The following is an 8,021-nucleotide window of genomic DNA, read 5'->3' on the forward strand; positions in this document are numbered from 1 at the left end:
TGCATCTCCACTTCCTCATATCAGGGAGATCATATGATAATTGTCTTTCTCCAATTGACTTATTTCACTAAGCATGATACCCTCTAGTTCCATCCACATCGTCACAAATGGCAGGATTTCATTTCTTTTGATGGCTGCATGGTATTCCATTGTGTATATATACCACATCTTCTTTATCTATTCATCTGTTGATGGACATCTAGGTTCTTTCCATAGTTTGGCTATTGTAGACATTGGTGCTATAAACATTCGGGTGCACATGCCCCTTTGGATCACTACGTTTGCACTACCCAGTAGTGCAATTGTTGGGTCATAGGGTATTTCTATTTTCCACATTTTGAGGAACCTCCATGCTGTTTTCCAGAGTGGTTGCACCAGCTTGCATTCCCACCAACAGTGTAGGAGGGTTCCCCTTTCTCCACATCCTTGCCACGTCTGTCATTTCCTGACTTGTTAATTTTAGCCATTCTGACTGGTGTGAGGTGATATCTCACTGTGGTTTTAATTTGTATTTCCCTGATGCCGAGTGATATGGAGCACTTTTTCATGTGTCTGTTGGCCATCTGGATGTCTTCTTTGCAGAAATGTCTGTTCATGTCTTCTGCCCATTTCTTGATTGGATTATTTGTTCTTTGGGTGTTGAGTTTGCTAAGTTCTTCATAGATTTTGGACACTAGCCCTTTATCTATATGTCGCTTGCAAATATCTTCTCCCATTCTGTCAGTTGTCTTTTTGTTTTGTTAACTGTTTCCTTTGCTGTGCAAAAGCTTCTGATCTAGGAACATCACCAAAGGCAAGGGAAGCAAGGGCAAAAATGAACTATTGGAATTTTATCAAGATCAGAATCTAATGGGTAAGGTTTTTACTGTTATGGGCTAAATTGTTCCCCCCAAACTCATATGTTGAAGCCCTAACTCCCAGTACCCCAGAATGCAACTACATTTGGAAATAAGGACCTTTAAAGAGGTGAGGAGTTTAAATGAGTCAGGCCCAAATCCAATATGACTAGAGGAAATTTGGACACACAAAGAGACCTCAGGTGAGCTCATGGAGAACAGATCATGTGATAACACAAGGAGAAGTCACCATCTACAAACCAAGGAGGGAAGCCTCAGGAGAAACCAAACTTCCTGACACAGGGACCTCAGATTTCTAGCCTCTAGACCTGTAAGAAATAAATTCCTCACTAAGTCTGTGGTTACTTATTATGGCAGCCCTAGCAAACTAAGTACAAATGTATACTCCAGAATTCAGCAAATCACTCCCACTTCCCATATTGTTTTCTGTCATGGTTGCCATGAAATCATAGAATGTCACATTTGGAAAGACTTGGAGACCCATCTACTGACTTCATGAGTATCTACCATAAAGTTTTTCACATAAAAGTGCCAAAGTCCTACCCAGACTTCTGAATCATTCTGCATGGGCCCAAATTTGTGTATTTACAAAGCTCTTCCCCAGAATTTACAGAATGCTCTGCTTAAAAAGACTGTTAATAACTCTCACTAATATGAATAGAGGGAAACATATAACATCCCTAATTAGTGACTGCAGTAAAATGCAAGTCTGTTGAGGTCTCTTTCCAGTAAACTGCACCAGCTCCTTCTCCAAATAATTTGAAGTGCTGCTTCCTGCCTCTAGTTCCCATCAGTAGGGATTTCTTTCAGTGGGCCCTAAAATGCTGCTTGCTTCGAAAAGACATTAAAGTAATGAAGATGGTGATACATACCAGGTGGAGGCCTGTATTGAGCACTTTCATGCTAAGCACTGTGCAAAGGGATCTGCATAAATCAATTCCTTTAATTCTTACTACAACCAGATAGATATGTTATTATTCCCATTTTTCAGATAAGGAAATGAAGGCTCAGATTTAGGTTCATGAATAGTATGAGAAACAAAATGCAAAGCCTAACTCAGAACCCCATCCAAGTGACTCAAAAAAAAAAAAAGAGAGAGAGAGAACTTACTCAAAACATGAGTGGGCCTGTCTGTGTTCTTCACAGACATGGAATGAAGCCAACTGTGGGAGACCAGGAATGGATTTAGACTCACCCAGCGGAGAGTTAGATACTGAGGGTGGGTCTTGAGAGGCAGCCCAGTCCAACCCATAGAACCCAAAGCGCTTGTCAGCAGATGAAAGATGGTTGTCTTGGCACACTGGGGAGTGTGGCCACCAAAAAGAATAAAGAGTCTCTACAAATCAAGAAAGTCTGGAAGTAATATTTGGAAGTCTGTCACCACCAGTGTGGCTTGGGTGAAAAATCTGAGGGGAAATAGCATTTAATAGCAAAGGGAACATAGATAACCGGGTTTAAAATTTCCACTCTATCCTTTTTAGCTGCATGGCTTTGAATAAGTTTCTTAGCTCAGTTGAGCCCTAGTTTCCTAGTTTGAAAAATGAAAAGAATAATAGCTTTGCAAGTGGTTGGAAAAAATAGAAGCAGTACATGAGAAAGGCTTAGCCCTTAGTGGCCAATGGAGACAGAGCAGAACCAGCAAAGCAATGACGACTCTCATTCTGGAAAAACCATGGTTCAGACTGTTGGCAATGGGATTTCATGCAAGGAGAAAGAGATCAAGAGGTCATGACCAAGGCACAAGGTAAAACTAGACTGCCTATTGTAGCATCACTAACTGCTTAGACTAGAACTGCTTAAAGTCGTCTTCAGTAACCTACAGATGAGTGTCTGAGTGAGTGAGTGTGTGTAAGAGGAAAGGGGGAGTAGATGACTGTATAGGACAAAAAAAAAAAAAAAGGACAGGAATTTGCCTTAAAATCTATCTTACCTCACTATCTCTGATTGGAGCATATTTAGCTACAGGAGCTCACTGACTAAGCAATCCTATGAGTACTTCCTTTGGAATCAGACAGAGTCTGAATTCCCACTCTTTCCCTTAGGAGCATTGGGATTCTCACAGGTTATTTAACCCATTTGAGCCCAGGATTCTTAAGGTTTTGCCTTGGGCTGTCCACAAAACACACTTTTTTCCCCCTTAATTAAAAAATATTCAGAGTTGCTTTGGTAGAATTTCATGTTTGAAAGTTTCTCATCAATAAAAGATATCTGTGGCATGATGGGAACTAAAAAAAAAAAAATGTACTGAAACAGAGACGAACCAATGTATGATTAGCTGAAGTAGCATCAATCACTCTCCATGTGTAGACCTCAGACCTTGGAGGGGAAGGGTCATACCTATGTCTGCTTTGAACTTTTTGAAATCCAGCTCCCTAAACTCTCCATTTGATTTGGTAATCCTTTCCTTGACTAGTAGGAATACCTCTACCCATTTCTCCCACATTTCCCACCACTTCCATTTCATTGATGCTTGCGTACCTGCTACCTTCATCCTCTCAGTTCAGTTAGAAGACAGCTGGCCTAGAAAAGATTTGGAATGAATTTCACTTCTAATTAAAAGGAAAAATGCATTTACAGACTTCTTAAAGACATATTACAGAAAGCATTATGATTGAAATTAAATGACTCTGTTGTCTGTTTCTGACACAGAGTTCAGAAAAATTCCCAGCCTGGGAATAAAATAGAGCCAGTCACAGGACAGGTACTCAAGAGTATTCTACTCCCTCCATACCAATAAGCAAGCAGTAAGTGTGGCTCTAATCCCAACTTCTTCATAATACCTCCCCAATGAATTTCTTGTTGTCATAGGCAGTCTTTTATGCAATCCATGCTTCTATATGTCACATCCTAGAATGAAACAAAGACCAGCCAAATGCCATAAACCACCCAGAAGCCTCTTTGCTCCCTTAAGGAGACCAACAAATCTATTCTTATTGGTTTTCCTGTTAAACCCTTATAAATACTGGTTAGTCTTTCATGGCCATTTAAGAGACTTTTATATGGTTTTTGAAATGCTCTCCAGCCATATTGCTTTTATCTTTTTTTTCTTTATTGATTTTTCTCCTTAAGACTTTAATTCACTCTTCTGAGGTTGCTACAGTCAAGAGAGAAATTCTGCAGATCACATAGAGATAACATTCTAACCCAGACTGGGTCACATGCATCTCACATAAGAATACCAGCTTCCTGCAGATAACTGGTCCTTTCCTGCGTTTCAAGCCCCTTCGGTCTCTCTTTTCATTTTTTTTCTGTCCCTTAGTATTTGAGACTTAATCTTTCTTCAGTCTTATTCTTCACGCTGAGCTCATCTGAAATGTACCAATAATTGCTACCAGCTAACTCTGGTTTCATCATTCTGAAAATTCCTCATTGAAACCAGCTCTGTAGAATACGAATCTGATCATTTCTGCAGGTTAAAGTGACATTTGGGATGTAGCTTTGCCAATGTACTATAATGTGAGCTTAGATAATTTGGGGATGAATTTGATTATATTTGTAAGAGGTACAGGCATTTAACATTTAGCTAAATGCTTTAACAAACACCACTTAATTTGATTAAAGCATCATCTAAATGGAAGTTTTTTTTTTTAATTGTTTGATGACTAAACCTTTGTAATGTTTAATATTCTCCTGAAAAACATCTTTAGTTTTAATTTTTAGGTAGACCAAGTCCTGGATGCACTGGGGGAATAGCTTAATGTATTTTATCTCCCAGATTTGTACCTATTAAATCCAACAAATACCTCCTAAGTTTCTGCACTGTGCTAGAAATTGTGTGAAGTATTGACTATAGAGTTATATATATCGGGTTGTAGTAAATATGTGCATTTGCAATTATACAAATAAATGAATGACATTGTGAGAAATACACTTACAAAGTAATATACTATAATTGAATCTATATGTGAATCAGGAAAGCTTCCTGAGGGAAGCAACATTTGATATTTTAGATTAAAATATTTTCAAGAGAGACCATTCATTGATTCCTTTACAAGTTCTGCCTTTATCGGTTAGGCTGAGGTCATTATCATTATTAATGTCATATTAAATCACTTCCAGTCCTGTAATATGGAAGGCAATGCAACATTTCACAATTTATTCCAATTGTCCTCCCGATGTTACTGATTTTTAGACACAAGAGGGTCATGAAAACATATCTGCAAAAAAAAGTGAAATTGATTTGAGGGCTTCCTTCCATGTGGTATCCTCTTTCTTCCCCGAGCCCACTGGCATCAGCTCTGTGTCTGATGCCAGCTATACCCTGTTGAAGTGCTAACAACTAAGTAAAGGCCTATTATTTTTCCATATGTTTGCATTTTAATAGACTAATAGGAAGACCAAAATGCCAGGGAAATGCAAAACAATAAAGCTATAATAGTCATATGATTGGCAGTAGGGTGACATTTGGAGAGTAGAGAGCCACTGGGGCCACTTCTAGAGATGGGATAAGGTTGGAAGCCATGGCATAGTGTGCTCATAAAATTAGTGATGGGATAAACCTCTCTCTTCCAGTTTAGTGGGTACACTGATTTTTCTGAAAATCAAAAAACAGAGTTGGCAGGAATCTAAATCTCTTAACTTGTCTGTTCTAGTTATTCCTATTAGACCACCCTTCATTACCTCTTGTATTCATTAGTTGATTTTATTAATTCAAATAGTTCCATTAATGATGACCACCGTGTCGTGTTTTATAATCATAAAATAGTGTATCCACTTGTTCTCATGGTATCTCATTTCATCCCCAATAAACCAAGTAAGGACACTGAGACACTGAGGGGTAAAGAGACTTGTCCAAGATCACATAGCTGGTGGCCAGGTTGTACTGGTCTGGTGTGTGAGGACCCAGGCTCTGTGTCACCGTCACCACTCCCCTGTATGGGTGGATGCTGCTGATCCGTTGTGCGGGAGCATATTCCTACCACTGCCCACTCTGGGCCCAGGGGAAGAAACTAGTCTCCCACACAGAGGCAGCTCTTCTGTGGTCAAGAATCTAAGAAGAGCTGTGTCCTGAGGCTGGAACTCCCCTCTAAATTCTCTCGAGGTTCATTCAAAGAACACAGCACTTCTGAAGCCCAGGCATTCTGACTTAGATTGTTGTTGTATTTATTTTTTGTTTATTGAAAGAGTACAGAACACATAGCCTATTTATGATACCAAAATAGAAAGCACGCAATGCCCACTACAACCACGAAATTCCAAGGCACCAAGGCCCCAGAAACCCTGGATAAGACAGAGCCTCACCTTGCCATCCCTCCTCGAGTGGTGTTAGTGGACTTCCTGTGTGATTCTGAGGTAGAGTCCGCTGAGGTCCTAAGAGCTGGCAACCACCTCCCCTCCCTAGATGGCATTCAGTTAGGAAGCATGACTGGTGGCTTCATACAAGAGGAGAAAGGAGGGAGGAGGGCTGAGGAGAGGAGGAGGAGCCCTCGGCAGAATTCCAAGTTCCGTGGTACTGGCCCCACGGAACTTTGGAAACAAGAATCAGGCTTGGGCTGCACAGGTTCCAAGTCACAGGGCTTCCATGGCTGGCAAGCGCCGAGCCGGAAATTCAGTTGAATAGAGCCCTAAATGTTTTTTTGTTTGACATTCATGCTTAACAGAAAATGATGAATCCATTAGCAACTCCTTCCGTTGCCAAAAGAAACAGACTTGCACTTGTAGATTGCTTTCATTCTGCGCTATCAAGCCACTGCATGTGCTGCTTTCACAAAGCTGACAGTCATCTATCATTTTTAAATGGGTTTAGAGGTGCAGTCGTCTTTGTCTCAAGTGTGTGGATGTGTCAGCGTGAATGCAACTCATTAAAACAGACTGACCCAAACAGTTTAAAGAGGATTCACAGTAGGGGGAAAATGTTTTATTTGAGGTTTGTTTGGAATTATTTTGAAGTTTGTCACTAATTTTGAAAAACAATGGGCTCATTTTCCCAACTTCTTTTTCTTGCCTGAGATGTGTTCAAGAGAACAAATAGCTATATTATACGCTGTCTCAAAAACATGCTCTTTTGGAAATGAAGAAAGATTCTATGATTGTGAAATTTCAAGAGTTCCCTTGTGCTCTAGAACATTTCACATACTTAAAGGACTTCATGAAACCCCGAGTTTTTCTCCCTCTCCTCAGTTCCTGACCCCCAATCCATAAATGACATCTTTGAACATAATCTTCAGACCCCTTTTTCATCATTTTGCTTAGCTTCTCAAAGAATATCTTTTGAAGTCAATGACTTAACATATGGATTAAATCTTAAATAAGATGGGTTTAAATATTAAGAGGAAAGCACCTGGCTATATGCATCTGAGTTTCATGGGACATCATTTTCTTTTAAATGTTTCAAGATGTTCCATAAAATGGAACATCTTGGCAAACCCATTCTCAGTGTCAGCCTCTGGACCTTCAACTTGTTTTCCAGTGGCTGTCTTCTTTCCCCTCTCTCATGTCACACCGATATTAAGCTCCTAAAGCAATAACAAAAAGACAAATGGCAGAAATTAAGATCCAGGAAGATCTGGACGTAGAAATGAAGAAGAAAATAATTGTCAAGAGTTTCAATGAAACTACTATGGTTGATCTTTTGAGTTTTGTATGTGATCACAGAGGGAGATATCTAAAATATTTAATACCTTTAGTACTTTAATACCTTTAGTACTGAACACAGCCAATCAGAACAGTCACCCAGAGTAGAGTACCGGAAACCCCTTGCCAGGGCAAGTGTTAACCCTTCAATTGCTGGATATAAGGAGGTTAAGGTTTCCCAGTGTTGACATCAAGAAGGCTGGGGCAGTGGATGGGAGTATGTGGGGGGCTGAGGGCAGTTGCTATTTATCAATCAGTAGAGAGGTATTCCAGTATTTTAATGTCCCACTACACCAGTGTGTATTGGTAAAATACCAACCCTGTGTTTTATTATCTCTTATTCTTCATTGCACAGTTTTTTAGGACTCAAGGAAACAAAAGCATGAATACCCCATTATGTTTTGGCTTCGCTCAATAGTTTACCACTTCTTTCTGTATAACCCTAAATCAACAAAACCCCTACAAAGATACCAAGTGCTGTTCCAGCTGCTCCCACAAGAATGAATTGTTGTTGAAAGTGAGGTATACCCCTTACCCGGTAAGGAGGGCATGTGTTTTGATGAGCATTAGGTGCTACACACAGCTAATGAA

General features: G+C 39.9%; 1 long non-coding RNA gene across 1 annotated transcript; it reads right to left on the reverse strand.

The window, feature by feature from the left end:
- Positions 1-717: 717 nt before the first annotated feature.
- LOC101687949 lies at positions 718-6,320 on the reverse strand. Its single transcript, XR_006609166.1, has 3 exons — positions 6,099-6,320; positions 3,336-3,377; positions 718-775 (listed from the first exon to the last, which is right to left on the reverse strand). It is a non-coding gene; the product is annotated as an uncharacterized LOC101687949 (long non-coding RNA).
- Between the last annotated feature and the right edge of the window lie 1,701 nt (positions 6,321-8,021).

This window comes from Mustela putorius, unplaced genomic scaffold, assembly GCF_011764305.1.
Source record: "Mustela putorius furo isolate JIRA1106 unplaced genomic scaffold, ASM1176430v1.1 tig00003834_pilon_pilon_pilon, whole genome shotgun sequence".
NCBI classification, from domain to species: Eukaryota; Metazoa; Chordata; class Mammalia; order Carnivora; family Mustelidae; genus Mustela; species Mustela putorius.